Source organism: Lissotriton helveticus, chromosome 6 (assembly GCF_964261635.1).
Source record: "Lissotriton helveticus chromosome 6, aLisHel1.1, whole genome shotgun sequence".
NCBI lineage: Eukaryota > Metazoa > Chordata > Amphibia > Caudata > Salamandridae > Lissotriton > Lissotriton helveticus.
This window is the reverse complement of record NC_136067.1, coordinates 1,326,020,641-1,326,041,272: the sequence shown is the minus strand read 5'-3', so window position 1 is coordinate 1,326,041,272 and position 20,632 is coordinate 1,326,020,641.

The following is a 20,632-nucleotide window of genomic DNA, read 5'->3' as shown; positions in this document are numbered from 1 at the left end:
TGCTTCATTATAAGGCAATTGAGTGTCTCTGATGTTATTTTTCCCATTTTAATGTAAGACCTTTCTCTGTGGAGCAAATTGCTTGTAAATATGCTCCCACCTGTGCATGGCAAATTTAGATTTTGAATGTTTGTGTTACATAGCTATGTTAAAAGTGACCCAACCATGCTGCAAAGGCAATCAAAAAACGCTTTTATGTGTCTTAAGGACATTTTAAGTCATTTCCCTATGTGCAGTGTTTTCAAATTATGATTTGAAAATCGTTTTTGGGGAAAAGGAATGGTTTGTAAATTTATGACAAGGATATAATGGTGTATGCTTCTTTATAAGGCATTTCAGTGTCTCTGATGTCATTTTTCCCATATTATATTAAAAGACCTTTCCCCGTGGGGCACATTCCTTGTAAATATGCTCCCACCTGTGCATGGCAAATTTAGATTTTGAATGTTTGTGTTACATAGCTATGTTAAAAGTGACCCAACCATGCTGGAAAGGCAATCAAAAAACGCTTTCATGTGTCTTAAGGACATTTTAAGTCATTTCCCTATGTGCAGTGTTTTCAAATTATGATTTGAAAATCGTTTTTGGGGAAAAGGAATGGTTTGTAAATTTATGACAAGGATATAATGGTGTATGCTTCTTTATAAGGCATTTCAGTGTCTCTGATGTCATTTTTCCCATATTACATTAAAAGACCTTTTCCCGTGGGGCACATTCCTTGTAAATATGGTCCCACCTGTGCATGGTAAATTTAGATTTTGACTGTTTGAGTTACATAGCCATGTTAAAAGTGACCCAAAAACTTGCAAAGGCTTTAAAAAAACACTTTCATGTGTCTTAAGGACATTTTAAGTCATTTCCCCCCGGGTGCAGTGTTTTCAAATTATGACTTGAAAATCGTTTTTGATGTAAAGGAATGTTGTTAAAATTTATGTGCGCCATATGCCCCCAAATTTCTTGTTCAGGGGTGCAGCAGGGTGTTATTGAGACACCCCTGCACCTTTGGAAAAATTCCTAATTTGCGATGATTTAATTGCTAATCGCAAATTGCACCTTCATTCCTATGGGCCTCCTGGCCCATGGAAATAAATGGGTAATTTGCAATTAGCAATTTGCTCATCGCAAATTAGGAATGGTAAAGAATCGCTATTTATTCCTTAAAATTTGCTATTTTGGAAATGCAAAATAGTTTGATGATACATATGGCGGTTCATCTCTAACAAGATAAGAAGCTTAGGGATACATTTATGATGACTGGCGCAATGAAGTGGACATCACTTACTTCATTGGTAGAGCTTTACATGTATTATCTCCTCTGTATTCTTCGTCAAGCGTAACTTTCATCTGCAATCCTGAGTAGGCCTCACCTTAAACAAACCTCTGGATAGGGCACACCTTATCGTCATCCTGAATTAATCATTTAAAATGCTAGGGACAGATTTATGATAGGTGTATGCCTCTTTTGCGCCACTGTGCGTCACTTTTGTGATGCAGCGGCGGTGCAAAAGATTTGCTATGAGGCGACAAAATTACAAATTGATGCATTTAGGCAGATGTGTCATGGTGTAAAAAACACCGTGCCACATGAAACTGATGCAGCAGTGATGCAAAAGATGCACCATGTTGCAAGACAGGCCTCACTTGGGGCCATATGTATGAAGCTAATTAGCATTTGCAAAGGTCGAAGTTCTGTGAATTTTGGCCTTTGTGAATGCAAATTAGACAAATGGTATGTATCAAACAAGTTTGATGCAAAATAAGGAATAGCAAAATTTGCTATTCTTTATTTTGCGATTGCACTGAAGGATTTGCAAATTTTGCGATTTCTTAAATGCAATGTATCAAACAAAAAATATGCAAAAAATGCCATTAAGGATTTGCAAATTACCACCAACTTCTAGTTGGTGTTAATTTGCGAATTCTTTTCAAAAAGCTTTTTTTCCAAAAAACAAAAGGTGCCATATGACGCCCATACATGCCCTTAGGGCATGTATGTGCGCCATATGCCCCCAAATTTCTTTTTGAGGGGTGCAGCAAGGTGTTCTTGAGACACCCCTGCACCCTTGGAAAAATTCCTAATTTGCGATGAGCTAATTGCTAATCGCAAATTGCACCTTCATTCCTATGGGCCTCCTGGCCCATGGAAATGAATGGGTAATTTGCAATTAGCAATTTGCTCATTGCAAATTAGGAATGGTAAAGAATCGCTATTTATTCCTTAAAATTCGCTATTTAGGAAATGCAAAATAGTTTGATGATACATATGGCGGTTCATCTGTAACAAGATAAGAAGCTTAGGGATACATTTATGATGACTGGCGCAATGAAGTGGACATTACTTACTTCATTGGTAGGCCTTTACATGTATTATCTCCTCTGTATTCTTCATCAAGCGTAACTTTAATCTGCAATCCTGAGTAGGCCTCACCTTAAACAAACCTCTGGATAGGCCACACCTTATCGTCATCCTGAATTAATCATTTAAAATGCTAGGGACAGATTTATGATAGGTGTATGCCTCTTTTGCGCAACTTACAAAACACTGCCCACGGGGAAATGACTTAAAATGTCCTTAAGACACATGAAAGTGTTTTTTTAAAGCCTTTGCAACTTTTTTGGGTCACTTTTAACATGGCTATGTAACTCAAACAGTCAAAATCTAAATTTACCATGCACAGGTGGGAGCATATTTACAAGGAATGTGCTCCACGGGGAAAGGTCTTTTAATGTAATATGGGAAAAATGACATCAGAGACACTGAAATGCCTTATAAAGAAGCATACACCATTATGTCCTTGTCATAAATTTACAAACCATTCCTTTTCCCTAAAAACGATTTTCAAATCATAATTTGAAAACACTGTACATGGGGAAATGACTTAAAATGTCCTTAATTCAAAATTTGCTCTTCCTTATTTTGCGATTGCATTGAAGGATTTGCAAATTTTGCGATTCCTTAAATGCAATGTATCAAACAAAAAATATGCAAAAAATGCCATTAAGGATTTGCAAATTACCACCAACTTCTAGTTGGTGGTAATTTGCGAATTCTTTTCAAAAAGCTTTTTTTCCAAAAAACAAAAGGTGACATATGACGCCCATACATGCCCTTAGGGCATGTATGTGCGCCATATGCCCCCAAATTTCTTTTTGAGGGGTGCAGCAGGGTGTTCTTGAGACACCCCTGCACCCTTGGAAAAATTCCTAATTTGCGATGAGCTAATTGCTAATCGCAAATTGCACTTTCATTCCTATGGGCCTCCTGGCTCATGGAAATGAATGGGTAATTTGCAATTAGCAATTTGCTCATTGCAAATTAGGAATGGTAAAGAATCGCTATTTATTCCTTAAAATTCGCTATTTAGGAAATGCAAAATAGTTTGATGATACATATGGCGGTTCATCTGTAACAAGATGAGAAGCTTAGGGATACATTTATGATGACCGGCGCAATAAAGTGGACATTACTTACTTCATTGGTAGGCCTTTACATGTATTATCTCCTCTGTATTCTTCATCAAGCGTAACTTTAATCTGCAATCCTGAGTAGGCCTCACCTTAAACAAACCTCTGGATAGGCCACACCTTATCGTCATCCTGAATTAATCATTTAAAATGCTAGGGACAGATTTATGATAGGTGTATGCCTCTTTTGCGCCACTGTGCGTCACTTTTGTGATGCAGCGGTGGTGCAAAAGATTCGCTATGAGGCGACAAAATTACAAATTGATGCATTTAGGCAGATGTGTCATGGTGTAAACAAAACGTGCCACATGAAACCGATGCAGCAGTGATGCAAAAGATGCACCATGTTGCAAGACAGGCCTCACTTGGGGCCATATGTATCAAGCTAATTACCATTCGCAAAGCTCAAAATTCTGCGAATTTCGGCCTTTGCGAATGCTAATTAGACAAATGGTATGTATCAAACAAGTTTGATGCAAAATAAGGAATAGCAAAATTTGCTATTCCTTTTTTTGCGATTGCACTGAAGGATTTGCAAATTTTGCGATTCCTTAAATGCAATGTATCAAACAAAAAATATGCAAAAAATGCCATTAAGGATTTGCAAACTACCACCAACTTCTAGTTGGTGGTAATTTGCGAATTCTTTTCAAAAAGCTTTTTTTCCAAAAAACAAAAGGTGCCATATGACGCCCATATATGCCCTTAGGGCATGTATGTGCGCCATATGCCCCCAAATTTCTTTTTCAGGAGTGCAGCAGGGTGTTCTTGAGACACCCCTGCACCTTTGGAAAAATTCCTAATTTGTGATGAGCTAATTGCTAATCGCAAATTGCACCTTCATTCCTATGGGCCTCCTGGCCCATGGAAATGAATGGGTAATTTGCAATTAGCAATTTGCTCATCGCAAATTAGGAATGGTAAAGAATCGCTATTTATCCCTTAAAATTCGCTATTTAGGAAATGCAAAATAGTTTGATGATACATATGGCGGTTCATCTGTAACAAGATAAGAAGCTTAGGGATAGATTTATGATGACTGGCGCATCACCAGGGATGTGCCAGTCATCCTGCGCCGCTGTTCCGCCACCCATGGTGTGCTGCATTTACAATGCGGCGCAGCATGGGGCAAAAATGGCACAGATGCGTGACGCATCTGTGCCGTAAAGGTGGCGCATTGCTGGAGTTGTATCGCAAGTGCGATGCAGCTCCAGCAAGGCTCAGGGGTGCCCCATCTCCACAATGTTGCGTCAAGACCTATGCCTGCTTAAAGCAGGCGCAGGGTTTTGACGCAGCTTTTTCCTATCTGATTGTAAATGCGGCACACCATGGGTGGCAGAGCAGTGGTGCACATTAACTGGTGCATGCCTGGGGATGTGCCATTTAACATAAATCTGCCCCTTTACATTTAAGTATGTGCAGGGGACACAGAGTTGGTGAGGCTTATCCAAGGTTAAGAAGAGATGAGTCCTGTTCACTGAAAAATTAGACATAGGCTTCACCTGCTCAGCATCGCGGGACATGGTAAAATAATAGCTGCAAAATGTTACTCTTGTTAAACAATTTTACTATTATAATCTCTGAGATTTGTCTCTTACTCTGCAACATCTCATTGTTGTTATCTTTCTTTAAAGATAAAGACAACATCAACATGAGCGACAATCAGCAATCAGTTGATTTTGACCTCATCATTGAACTCGTAATTGAAACATCAGTGGATGTTGATCCCTTGGATGATTTAAATCCTGAGGATGAAGAAGAACGTGATGAGGATGCAGATTTGTCCGAATTATATGACATAGGGTGGGAAGCTGACCTGCTTGAGCCTATGGAACTATAAACATTTATTTTTAAAATTTATAATAAATAAAAAGTAAAAATGTAAACCGTTTAATTTAAAAATAAAGACACCTTCAAAAACAGGTTATGTGTAGTGTCTTCAATAAAATATTAAAATATGCTCATAAAATTAGATCAGATTCACATATAAAATAGCACAGGTAACATGAATATAAATTCCATTTCTTTTCTGCTATTTTTGTATTCTAAATTTGCCAAGCACTAAAAAATCTTCTATGTAAAAATGTCAAGTAGTGTTTTAAGTTTTTGATTACTGTTATTGATGTACTGTTGGGTAATAGTGGTTAATAACATTTTTTAATATATTTTACCACAGATTCAACTGCAGATCATTTCAACATTTCACCATGCCAACGAAAGAAAGAGTGAGAAAGGCTGCAAAACGTCAAAGACAGCAGGTGAATGAAAAAAAGCAGCAGTCCTCTAACAAAAAGATTTGTAAAGTCACCAAGAAAGCACCGGGTAAGAGTACAAAAACATTCATAAGAAATATTTGTAGTAAAAAAAATATTACTACAGAAAATGTTTCAGTCCAGAAAAAGAGAAGCAATTCAAACGGAAAGGAAAGGCCAATCAAAAATGTTACTGCTAGAGCAAGAGATAACTCTGTGCATGATAGTAGAAGGAAACAACAGTTTAGGGACATTCGTAAACGAATGTTCCGCAACAGGATAATTGGCAATTTGTTAAAAAATATTAAGAAAGGTCAACAGAAAGTGCTTTTTTATAAGAGAAAAAAAAAAGTTGAGAAAGTTATTGATCAGGCATTTGAAATTAAACGTAAGTTATTTATTTTGATAATCAATAGAATTAGGAAGCTAAACAAGGCGATTTATGATTTCAAAAGAAATAGTAGATGGAAGAGAATAGTTAATCAGAGTAATTTTTGTGAAGTTTTTTCTGGAGAATGGATGCATAGTTCAAGCTGTGAGCGAAAATGCCTAGGCAGTCAAAGAATTACAAATAAACTAAACAAGTAGGAAACCAAATCAGGGACAAATCAGACTCCGAGAACGAAAGTAGTAGTTCCTATTACGAACCAGAGGGACACTACAATCAGTACAATGGACCACAGCCTAAACCTTTTTTAGGCAACAGGGGCCTCCGCAGGGGACGACAGAGAGTACACTTTCAGGGTCAGAACAGAGGACAATTCCAACAATCACACCACCAACATCAATCACCACACCAACAACATCAACAAACACCCCAGTTCATTCGCGAGACACGGAACCGTCAATATTGGGGACAAGGGATGTGATTCCTATTTTCAACCTCTCATCTAACGAACTTAATCCCCAATTAAAATCATTACTCTCAAAAGGCTTGTCCTTTGTCCCCCATGCTCATGTAAACACCTTTGAATTACAAACAGACATTATTTCCTTTTTTAGAAGGATTAGACTTAAGAAGTTCTTTACTACAAATACTGACCCACTTGACATAACAACAGATCAGAATGTTACCAAACATTTGTCATTACCATCCACCTTTTATCCAACTTTAGACCAACTGGGCCCGGAGGTTGCCACCTTCGAACTAGTAGTACTGCAACAACTAGAAAGGGCACTCCGCTTTATACCGAAACCAATATATAATCTCAGTAAAGAGGAATCCTGTTCACTTAAAAGTCTTAGATCTAACAACAATTTGACAATTAAAAGTTGTGATAAGGGTGGTGGGATCGTACTATTGGACTCTACTACCTATGAGTCCAATATGAACATCATGTTAGGAGATACCACCACCTATATAAAGATTAGATCAAACCCCAATGGACTTATATCTAAGAGAATTTTAAACATTACAAAAGATGCATTGCACACCGGAGACATAAAGCAAAAAGAGTATGAGTTTTTGAACTCACACCAAGGAAAGACCGCTTGCATCTATGGCATGCCTAAAATTCATAAGCACTTAACTGATCCGCCATATAGACCTATTGTCTCCACTATAGGCACGAATACTGAACCACTTTCTAAGTTTGTAGATTCCTTTCTTTGCCCATATATACCTAAGCTTGTGTCTTACATCAAAGACACAGGGGCAATGATATCCAAGGTAGAGAATTTAGCTTTTAACCCCCAACATGATATCTTGGTTACCATGGATATCCAAGCATTGTACAGTAATATACCACAGAAGGAAGCACTGTCAGCAACAAGTTGGTTCATTGACCAGTTTAATGTTGAATGTCCTAAACAACTTTTATTGGATCTTTTACACATTGTCCTCACTGAGAAAATTTTTGAATTTGGCACCACTCTATATAGACAAATTAGAGGCGTCAGTATGGGCGCCTCGGTAGCACCATCTATTGCCAATATCTATATGGCTGAATTCGAATCTAAATTCATATACAACGAGGTAGCCCCCTTCTTCGAGTCCATTTCCCATTGGTCCAGATATATTGACGACATCTTCTTTATCTGGACCAATGGGGAAGATACCCTAGAAGAATTTCTACAGTGGATCAACCTCACCGATGTTAACTTAAGATTCACAGCTCAGTCGAATAGACATCAGGTGGAATTTTTGGATTTTGATAATTAAGCATCAAAATAACAAATTGATAGTTGACTTATTTACAAAGCCCACGGCCAGAAATACTCTTCTGCATTTTAAGAGTTTTCACCCCCGAAGTCAACGTGATGGTATACCGTTCTCACAGTTCCTTCGTGTGAGAAGGAACTGTACCAATCTTGCTGATTTTGACACTCAAGCTAATATCATGCGCCAAAAGTTTCTTAACAGAGGATATCCCCACAGACTAGTACGAGATTCCTTTAAACGAGCCAGATTCTATGATCGGGACGCTCTACTCCGAAAAAAAGTCCCTAAACCCAAGAATCAACTAGTCTGTGTGACTAAACATTCCACACTAGACAACACAGTTAAACATATTGTGAACAAAAATTGGCATATCCTGAATTCTAACCCTACTTCACAGGTTAAGTTTGAAAAACCTTTGTTTGCCTACAAACGCAATAAAAACTTAAAAGATTTGATTGTACACTCGCGGTTTACATCTAATGTTTCCACCTCTGAATTTGTTCAAAGGTCGATTGGAAATAATTTTCCAGTGAGAGGCACGGTCAAATGCTCTTCCTGTAAATCCTGTTCTAGTATTCTGCAGGGAGACTCTTTTGAGCACAATGGATGTCAATTCAAAGCCACAGATATGTGGAACTGCAAGACAGCCAATTGCATTTATTTTATCATTTGCCCCTGCCAACTTGGCTATGTTGGTGAAACGTCCAGATCGATCCAGGTAAGACTGACGGAACATCGTTCGGCGATTCGAACACACAAAACCACAGCACCACTGGTCAAACATTTTGAAGAAAAAAATCATACACCAGATGATTTTAAGTGGTGCATTATCGAAAAAATTAGACTAGCAGAAAACTCAGGTGGCAATGCAGCACGTAAGAAGCGGGAAGTCTTCTGGATTTTTTCACTGGGGACCTTCAAAAAGGGATTGAACTCCGAAATCCCTTGGGAAAATGCAATTGTCTGATTCAGATGGAGTATGAGTTCATTGATCCTATACCAGTTTTGTGATTAAGGCATGACTGACAATGTAAGTGCCGGTCTTGACTGAAACTATTGGCCTTAGCACTATTTGGTAATATTAGTGTCAGATTCTGGCACTTTGACTCTTGAGATCATTTCCGTATAGAGTCTCTCAAGTTTTTGCGGTTAGTATATCAATGCAGTGAATGACGAATTGGTACATTAAAATATTGTGCATTCATGTCATGTAACATTCATGACAGCCATCAGAAAGGATCGTTTTTGATACATTGAATAATAATCAACCGGTATTGTTTATCTTTTTATCTCTTCTGGTAATTCAAGGCAGTGAAGTTCATGTGGAGTCTTTTGTCTATTTCCTTCATTTGCCCACAGTGAAGCCAGCGCCTCCTCTCTGAAGCCCTGTTCATATCAGGGACTCCTGGCATATTATAATTTTTGTATTGTATCGATTTTAATATTATATCATTTTGAATATGATTTATTGAGACCCTTGACAAGGTGGGTCCTTTTTCGATTAGAAATCGTTAATCATATGACTTCCTGTCTTTACGGAATTCTGCTGTAGTCAGCAAAAGCGAGACGAACGGAGTCTTTTATCTATGTCCGTCGTCGTCTGTTGTTTAGCAATTTTGACCCAATAGGAGAACTTCTTAGACTAGGCACTATATTTAAATAGACCGCTACCTGGAGGTCAGTTGATTATCACTCTACATCCAGACAAGCCGCAACATTTGCGCGTCCGAGTGCACTGATACCGGGTTCATCAAACATAACGGCAGGTGAGAGTCGCACCCTTTTTGCCATCGTCACGGGAGAGATCCCCTGTTTTGCATTAGATCACTTAATAGCATAATACTACCATAGATGCGTATAGTGATAATTCCTCTGTACTTTATAGGCCCGACCGCCCCGGACATTTTAAATTCCATCCAAAGCGGAGATTCGGTCTAACAGCACCATAACGGAGATCTGTATAGCCGCTCAAATTACCTTACAGCATCCAGAGTTACTAAGCGTTTCCAGCTACCACCAGGTGAGACATCGTTTCTCGCATTTCGTTTTTTACCATCCTTAACGCCTCCAGGAGGCTGCATTAGCTCAGATGGTGTCTGCCGGCACATTCCACTAGTGCAGTACGCTCTTGCTGATAGATTTTTTATACATTGCAGGTGCGACTTCTGAGACTTGATTCTGTCAAGCATGACATATTTTCATTGGTGCTAATCAAACCGCACGCCCGCAATTCCACGTATATTATCCTACGGGTGAGTTTCCAGACTTGTGGTATTATCAAATGATACTGCATGACAGTTATAAAGCTATAGCTCTATGCGGCATAGTACCGCATGTATACAATTGGCCCAATTCGTGTATTTTTCTTCTTCCTGCATCTTTAGGTATTTTGCAGGTTAGCTATTCTATACATCGAGCTAGTCTATTAATCGAACAATGATTTAAACCGCAACTCTGTGATAAACTATGACCAATGTATGTGTATCTGTCCGCAGATTTTTATCATTGTTATCACACCTTGTGAACATCGCCTGTGTCGGAACCATATAAGACACACCCAATTCCAGAGACATCACTCTGCGGGTATTTTGCATATACATTGTTTGTACCCACTTTTCTTGTGGCTTTCATTTTCGATACCACTGTAGGATAAACGATAGAGTATACTATATTTTTTCCTATTTTACATAGACTCGTTAATTGATTCAGGTATTTTATCAAAGCCTGACCTGATAGATCAGAGTCGATGTACCGCCTAACTGGGTACATTGACCATTTAGATAAGGCAAGCATTGAAGATGTAGCTATCTAGATGTAGCATGCAATACTTATTCACGGCCGCACCACACTCCAAAAGAGCGAGGGAGCAGCTATTTGGTGAAGCATCTTTTGACAACAGGAAGCGCGTGATTATAATCTAACAAATGCCCTTGGCTGCCTGCATCAATGCCATTAATTGTGCCCAAATCTTTTAACAAGTGTGTATCCCCTTTTTCCTTTATTTTTTTATTTATTTATTTTTTGAAAAGATTGAGATGGTATCTTTTCCTAAAAATTCCCCCCTTCCTTCTTTCTTTTTCTCTTCCATTTAGATGTAAATTGGTCCAAATACATTCAAACTTTTGAGCATTTGACCGAGCAAATCCCTGGTCTATGTTAAGTAAGTCGTTTTGGGTATTATTATTGTACCTGACTACATGGATTCATCAAACATGTGTGAGCGAAATGTATGTTCTCACAGCTTATGTTCTCATAGTTTATTTTAAACTTTAAAGATTATATGTGTGTTGTGCTCTCGCAATACCAAATAACATGTACCAATCAGTGAACATAAAGTAAACAAAGTTGTTCGGGAAACCATTTCTTTTGTTGACAATTGTATTAGTTGTATGGATGGAATGGCCTTTTCAAGTTAATTGAAATATAGAACGATGTATGCATGTTTTATTGCCACACCTTAGAAGGTATAATGTACCGTTTTTCTTATGTAATGCTTCTGTATTATCATTGCAGATTGTTTTGTGGCTCCTGAAGAAGGCGTTCAGTCGCCGAAACGCGCGTCGAGTACTGTATTATTGATTTGATGGACACCCCCCTGATTGGTGTTCTTGTGATAAACTGACATGGTCATTGTTTTTAATGTAACCTTTTCACTGTGAACTTTTTTAGCATTCAGTTGTTTAGTTTTAATTTTTATTGTACATTGTATGTGTTGATCAATGAATTGTATCTGTGTCTTTATTAAAACATAGCGAGTTTTTATCACCCCTACACCTTTTCAATTGTCCCTGATTTGGTTTCCTACTTGTTTAGTTTATTTGTAATTCTTTGACTGCCTAGGCATTTTCGCACACAGGTCGTTTACCCTGCCCTAGGAGTCTAATAGAGCATTACCCAGGGGGTCCTTGCTAATCACGACGTTTATTACCCACAGCTTGTCTGTGTAGGGCTGTTCTTCTGTATCATCACAGATTTGATCATCAACCGAGAGTACACCCACCATAAGGCCCTCCTATCCCCTTCGTGGCCTCTCATTGAGTTTTATATCAATCTATAACTGTCTAGATCAGCATGGCCCAATTACAGACCTTCGGCTTTACTGATGCAGAGTTTGCTCTTCTTGTGGGTACGAGTGTTACCTCAGGAAGTTCTAGCAATCTTAACAATCCCATCAATGGAGACAGTCACTTACTGATAGAACTCAAGAAAAAACTGAAACGCATGGAAGCGCACGGGGAGTTCATGTTAGCTTACCTCAGAAATGGTATCATTCCCATGGGTCTGAAAGTTAGGAACATCCCCGGCCTTTTTGTGCACCATAGGCCCTTCTTGGAGAAATGGAGCCATATTGCAAATAGGTGCTCACGAGATCTCATGATCTTGATAATTGAGACCGCTAAAGAGTTAGCTGTGGCTATTAAGACTGAAATTGATGAATTGGAAGCCAAATTAAAAGCAGCAGGTAACATAGAGGAGGCCCTAAAGAAAATTGAGGAAGCAAATAAAGAACTAGAGTCCTTCAGTACCTATCTTGATAAGCGTAAAAATGATAAGCTTATCAAAGATAAACGCTACTATACTTTAGAAGGAACATATCCCTATCTGAAAACAGATTTTTATAAACAAAATCATTACACCGAGGACCCTAAATCCGCTCCCAAAAGAGTGAATAATTTCACCGATACCTCAGACTCCGAGAACGAAAGTAGTAGTTCCTATTACGAACCAGAGGGACACTACAATCAGTACAATGGACCACAGCCTAAACCTTTTTTAGGCAACAGGGGCCTCCGCAGGGGACAACAGAGAGTACACTTTCAGGGTCAGAACAGAGGACAATTCCAACAATCACACCACCAACATCAATCACCACACCAACAACATCAACAAACACCCCAGTTCATTCGCGGGACACGGAACCGTCAATACTGGGGACAAGGGATGTGATTCCTATTTTCAACCTCTCATCTAACGAACTTAATCCCCAATTAAAATCATTACTCTCAAAAGGCTTGTCCTTTGTCCCCCATGCTCATGTAAACACCTTTGAATTACAAACAGACATTATTTCCTTTTTTAGAAGGATTAGACTTAAGAAGTTCTTTACTACAAATACTGACCCACTTGACATAACAACAGATCAGAATGTTACCAAACATTTGTCATTACCATCCACCTTTTATCCAACTTTAGACCAACTGGGCCCGGAGGTTGCCACCTTCGAACTAGTAGTACTGCAACAACTAGAAAGGGCACTCCGCTTTATACCGAAACCAATCTATAATCTCAGTAAAGAGGAATCCTGTTCACTTAAAAGTCTTAGATCTAACAACAATTTGACAATTAAAAGTTGTGATAAGGGTGGTGGGATCGTACTATTGGACTCTACTACCTATGAGTCCAATATGAACATCATGTTAGGAGATACCACCACCTATATAAAGATTAGATCAAACCCCAATGGACTTATATCTAAGAGAATTTTAAACATTACAAAAGATGCATTGCACACCGGAGACATAAAGCAAAAAGAGTATGAGTTTTTGAACTCACACCAAGGAAAGACCGCTTGCATCTATGGCATGCCTAAAATTCATAAGCACTTAACTGATCCGCCATATAGACCTATTGTCTCCACTATAGGCACGAATACTGAACCACTTTCTAAGTTTGTAGATTCCTTTCTTTGCCCATATATACCTAAGCTTGTGTCTTACATCAAAGACACAGGGGCAATGATATCCAAGGTAGAGAATTTAGCTTTTAACCCTGTCACCTTTGAGGGTGCAAAGTCAGGTGGTCCGGGGAACTGCAAGGCCAGGCTGTCCTTAAAGGGCTCGTAGCTGCCGGTCTGTGGGGAAGACGAAGAGTCGGTTAGCTCAGCCTGTGCCGAGCAGGGGACCCCCTGACAAACCCCCAACATGATATCTTGGTTACCATGGATATCCAAGCATTGTACAGTAATATACCACAGAAGGAAGCACTGTCAGCAACAAGTTGGTTCATTGACCAGTTTAATGTTGAATGTCCTAAACAACTTTTATTGGATCTTTTACACATTGTCCTCACTGAGAAAATTTTTGAATTTGGCACCACTCTATATAGACAAATTAGAGGCGTCAGTATGGGCGCCTCGGTAGCACCATCTATTGCCAATATCTATATGGCTGAATTCGAATCTAAATTCATATACAACGAGGTAGCCCCCTTCTTCGAGTCCATTTCCCATTGGTCCAGATATATTGACGACATCTTCTTTATCTGGACCAATGGGGAAGATACCCTAGAAGAATTTCTACAGTGGATCAACCTCACCGATGTTAACTTAAGATTCACAGCTCAGTCGAATAGACATCAGGTGGAATTTTTGGATTTGATAATTAAGCATCAAAATAACAAATTGATAGTTGACTTATTTACAAAGCCCACGGCCAGAAATTCTCTTCTGCATTTTAAGAGTTTTCACCCCCGAAGTCAACGTGATGGTATACCGTTCTCCCAGTTCCTTCGTGTGAGAAGGAACTGTACCAATCTTGCTGATTTTGACACTCAAGCTAATATCATGCGCCAAAAGTTTCTTAACAGAGGATATCCCCACAGACTAGTACGAGATTCCGTTAAACGAGCCAGATTCTATGATCGGGACGCTCTACTCCGAAAAAAAGTCCCTAAACCCAAGAATCAACTAGTCTGTGTGACTAAACATTCCACACTAGACAACACAGTTAAACATATTGTGAACAAAAATTGGCATATCCTGAATTCTAACCCTACTTCACAGGTTAAGTTTGAAAAACCTTTGTTTGCCTACAAACGCAATAAAAACTTAAAAGATTTGATTGTACACTCGCGGTTTACATCTAATGTTTCCACCTCTGAATTTGTTCAAAGGTCGATTGGAAATAATTTTCCAGTGAGAGGCACGGTCAAATGCTCTTCCTGTAAATCCTGTTCTAGTATTCTGCAGGGAGACTCTTTTGAGCACAATGGATGTCAATTCAAAGCCACAGATATGTGGAACTGCAAGACAGCCAATTGCATTTATTTTATCATTTGCCCCTGCCAACTTGGCTATGTTGGTGAAACGTCCAGATCGATCCAGGTAAGACTGACGGAACATCGTTCGGCGATTCGAACACACAAAACCACAGCACCACTGGTCAAACATTTTGAAGAAAAAAATCATACACCAGATGATTTTAAGTGGTGCATTATCGAAAAAATTAGACTAGCAGAAAACTCAGGTGGCAATGCAGCACGTAAGAAGCGGGAAGTCTTCTGGATTTTTTCACTGGGGACCTTCAAAAAGGGATTGAACTCCGAAATCCCTTGGGAAAATGCAATTGTCTGATTCAGATGGAGTATGAGTTCATTGATCCTATACCAGTTTTGTGATTAAGGCATGACTGACAATGTAAGTGCCGGTCTTGACTGAAACTATTGGCCTTAGCACTATTTGGTAATATTAGTGTCAGATTCTGGCACTTTGACTCTTGAGATCATTTCCGTATAGAGTCTCTCAAGTTTTTGCGGTTAGTATATCAATGCAGTGAATGACGAATTGGTACATTAAAATATTGTGCATTCATGTCATGTAACATTCATGACAGCCATCAGAAAGGATCGTTTTTGATACATTGAATAATAATCAACCGGTATTGTTTATCTTTTTATCTCTTCTGGTAATTCAAGGCAGTGAAGTTCATGTGGAGTCTTTTGTCTATTTCCTTCATTTGCCCACAGTGAAGCCAGCGCCTCCTCTCTGAAGCCCTATTCATATCAGGGACTCCTGGCATATTATAATTTTTGTATTGTATCGATTTTAATATTATATCATTTTGAATATGATTTATTGAGACCCTTGACAAGGTGGGTCCTTTTTCGATTAGAAATCGTTAATTATATGACTTCCTGTCTTTACGGAATTCTGCTGTAGTCAGCAAAAGCGAGACGAACGGAGTCTTTTATCTATGTCCGTCGTCGTCTGTTGTTTAGCAATTTTGACCCAATAGGAGAACTTCTTAGACTAGGCACTATATTTAAATAGACCGCTACCTGGAGGTCAGTTGATTATCACTCTACATCCAGACAAGCCGCAACATTTGCGCGTCCGAGTGCACTGATACCGGGTTCATCAAACATAACGGCAGGTGAGAGTCGCACCCTTTTTGCCATCGTCACGGGAGAGATCCCCTGTTTTGCATTAGATCACTTAATAGCATAATACTACCATAGATGCGTATAGTGATAATTCCTCTGTACTTTATAGGCCCGACCGCCCCGGACATTTTAAATTCCATCCGAAGCGGAGATTCGGTCTAACAGCACCATAACGGAGATCTGTATAGCCGCTCAAATTACCTCACAGCATCCAGAGTAATTAAGCGTTTCCAGCTACCACCAGGTGAGACATCGTTTCTCGCATTTCGTTTTTTACCATCCTTAACGCCTCCAGGAGGCTGCATTAGCTCAGATGGTGTCTGCCGGCACATTCCACTAGTGCAGTACGCTCTTGCTGATATATTTTTTATACATTGCAGGTGCGACTTCTGAGACTTGATTCTGTCAAGCATGACATATTTTCATTGGTGCTAATCAAACCGCACGCCCGCAATTCCACGTATATTATCCTACGGGAGAGTTTCCAGACTTGTGGTATTATCAAATGATACTGCATGACAGTTATAAAGCTATAGCTCTATGCGGCATAGTACCGCATGTATACAATTGGCCCAATTCGTGTATTTTTCTTCTTCCTGCATCTTTAGGTATTTTGCAGGTTAGCTATTCTATACATCGAGCTAGTCTATTAATCGAACAATGATTTAAACCGCAACTCTGTGATAAACTATGACCAATGTATGTGTATCTGTCCGCAGATTTTTATCATTGTTATCACACCTTGTGAACATCGCCTGTGTCGGAACCATATAAGACACACCCAATTCCAGAGACATCACTCTGCGGGTATTTTGCATATACATTGTTTGTACCCACTTTTCTTGTGGCTTTCATTTTCGATACCACTGTAGGATAAACGATAGAGTATACTATATTTTTTCCTATTTTACATAGACTCGTTAATTGATTCAGGTATTTTATCAAAGCCTGACCTGATAGATCAGAGTCGATGTACCGCCTAACTGGGTACATTGACCATTTAGATAAGGCAAGCATTGAAGATGTAGCTATCTAGATGTAGCATGCAATACTTATTCACGGCCGCACCACACTCCAAAAGAGCGAGGGAGCAGCTATTTGGTGAAGCATCTTTTGACAACAGGAAGCGCGTGATTATAATCTAACAAATGCCCTTGGCTGCCTGCATCAATGCCATTAATTGTGCCCAAATCTTTTAACAAGTGTGTATCCCCTTTTTCCTTTATTTTTTTATTTATTTATTTTTTGAAAAGATTGAGATGGTATCTTTTCCTAAAAATTCCCCCCTTCCTTCTTTCTTTTTCTCTTCCATTTAGATGTAAATTGGTCCAAATACATTCAAACTTTTGAGCATTTGACCGAGCAAATCCCTGGTCTATGTTAAGTAAGTCGTTTTGGGTATTATTATTGTACCTGACTACATGGATTCATCAAACATGTGTGAGCGAAATGTATGTTCTCACAGCTTATGTTCTCATAGTTTATTTTAAACTTTAAAGATTATATGTGTGTTGTGCTCTCGCAATACCAAATAACATGTACCAATCAGTGAACATAAAGTAAACAAAGTTGTTCGGGAAACCATTTCTTTTGTTGACAATTGTATTAGTTGTATGGATGGAAAGGCCTTTTCAAGTTAATTGAAATATAGAACGATGTATGCATGTTTTATTGCCACACCTTAGAAGGTATAATGTACCGTTTTTCTTATGTAATGCTTCTGTATTATCATTGCAGATTGTTTTGTGGCTCCTGAAGAAGGCGTTCAGTCGCCGAAACGCGCGTCGAGTACTGTATTATTGATTTGATGGACACCCCCCTGATTGGTGTTCTTGTGATAAACTGACATGGTCATTGTTTTTAATGTAACCTTTTCACTGTGAACTTTTTTAGCATTCAGTTGTTTAGTTTTAACTTTTATTGTACATTGTATGTGTTGATCAATGAATTGTATCTGTGTCTTTATTAAAACATAGCGAGTTTTTATCACCCCTACACCTTTTCAATTGTCCCTGATTTGGTTTCCTACTTGTTTAGTTTATTTGTAATTCTTTGACTGCCTAGGCATTTTCGCACACAGGTTGTTTACCCTGCCCTAGGAGTCTAATAGAGCATTACCCAGGGGGTCCTTGCTAATCACGACGTTTATTACCCACAGCTTGTCTGTGTAGGGCTGTTCTTCTGTATCATCACAGATTTGATCATCAACCGAGAGTACACCCACCATAAGGCCCTCCTATCCCCTTCGTGGCCTCTCATTGAGTTTTATATCAATCTATAACTGTCTAGATCAGCATGGCCCAATTACAGACCTTCGGCTTTACTGATGCAGAGTTTGCTCTTCTTGTGGGTACGAGTGTTACCTCAGGAAGTTCTAGCAATCTTAACAATCCCATCAATGGAGACAGTCACTTACTGATAGAACTCAAGAAAAAACTGAAACGCATGGAAGCGCACGGGGAGTTCATGTTAGCTTACCTCAGAAATGGTATCATTCCCATGGGTCTGAAAGTTAGGAACATCCCCGGCCTTTTTGTGCACCATAGGCCCTTCTTGGAGAAATGGAGCCATATTGCAAATAGGTGCTCACGAGATCTCATGATCTTGATAATTGAGACCGCTAAAGAGTTAGCTGTGGCTATTAAGACTGAAATTGATGAATTGGAAGCCAAATTAAAAGCAGCAGGTAACATAGAGGAGGCCCTAAAGAAAATTGAGGAAGCAAATAAAGAACTAGAGTCCTTCAGTACCTATCTTGATAAGCGTAAAAATGATAAGCTTATCAAAGATAAACGCTACTATACTTTAGAAGGAACATATCCCTATCTGAAAACAGATTTTTATAAACAAAATCATTACACCGAGGACCCTAAATCCGCTCCTAAAAGAGTGAATAATTTCACCGATACCTCAGACTCCGAGAACGAAAGTAGTAGTTCCTATTACGAACCAGAGGGACACTACAATCAGTACAATGGACCACAGCCTAAACCTTTTTTAGGCAACAGGGGCCTCCGCAGGGGACGACAGAGAGTACACTTTCAGGGTCAGAACAGAGGACAATTCCAACAATCACACCACCAACATCAATCACCACACCAACAAAATCAACAAACACCCCAGTTCATTCGCGAGACACGGAACCGTCAATACTGGGGACAAGGGATGTGATTCCTATTTTCAACCTCTCATCTAACGAACTTAATCCCCAATTAAAATCATTACTCTCAAAAGGCTTGTCCTTTGTCCCCCATGCTCATGTAAACACCTTTGAATTACAAACAGACATTATTTCCTTTTTTAGAAGGATTAGACTTAAGAAGTTCTTTACTACAAATACTGGCCCACTTGACATAACAACAGATCAGAATGTTACCAAACATTTGTCATTACCATCCACCTTTTATCCAACTTTAGACCAACTGGGCCCGGAGGTTGCCACCTTCGAACTAGTAGTACTGCAACAACTAGAAAGGGCACTCCGCTTTATACCGAAACCAATCTATAATCTCAGTAAAGAGGAATCCTGTTCACTTAAAAGTCTTAGATCTAACAACAATTTGACAATTAAAAGTTGTGATAAGGGTGGTGGGATCGTACTATTGGACTCTACTACCTATGAGTCCAATATGAACATCATGTTAGGAGATACCACCACCTATATAAAGATTAGATCAAACCCCAATGGACTTATATCTAAGAGAATTTTAAACATTACAAAAGATGCATTGCACACCGGAGACATAAAGCAAAAAGAGTATGAGTTTTTGAACTCACACCAAGGAAAGACCGCTTGCATCTATGGCATGCCTAAAATTCATAAGCACTTAACTGATCCGCCATATAGACCTATTGTCTCCACTATAGGCACGAATACTGAACCACTTTCTAAGTTTGTAGATTCCTTTCTTTGCCCATATATACCTAAGCTTGTGTCTTACATCAAAGACACAGGGGCAATGATATCCAAGGTAGAGAATTTAGCTTTTAACCCCCAACATGATATCTTGGTTACCATGGATATCCAAGCATTGTACAGTAATATACCACAGAAGGAAGCACTGTCAGCAACAAGTTGGTTCATTGACCAGTTTAATGTTGAATGTCCTAAACAACTTTTATTGGATCTTTTACACATTGTCCTCACTGAGAACATTTTTGAATTTGGCACCACTCTATATAGACAAATTAGAGGCGTCAGTATGGGCGCCTCGGTAGCACCATCTATTGCCAATATCTATATGGCTGAATTCGAATCTAAATTCATATACAACGAGGTAGCCCCCTTCTTCGAGTCCATTTCCCATTGGTCCAGATATATTGACGACATCTTCTTTATCTGGACCAATGGGGAAGATACCCTAGAAGAATTTCTACAGTGGATCAACCTCACCGATGTTAACTTAAGATTCACAGCTCAGTCGAATAGACATCAGGTGGAATTTTTGGATTTGATAATTAAGCATCAAAATAACAAATTGATAGTTGACTTATTTACAAAGCCCACGGCCAGAAATACTCTTCTGCATTTTAAGAGTTTTCACCCCCGAAGTCAACGTGATGGTATACCGTTCTCCCAGTTCCTTCATGTGAG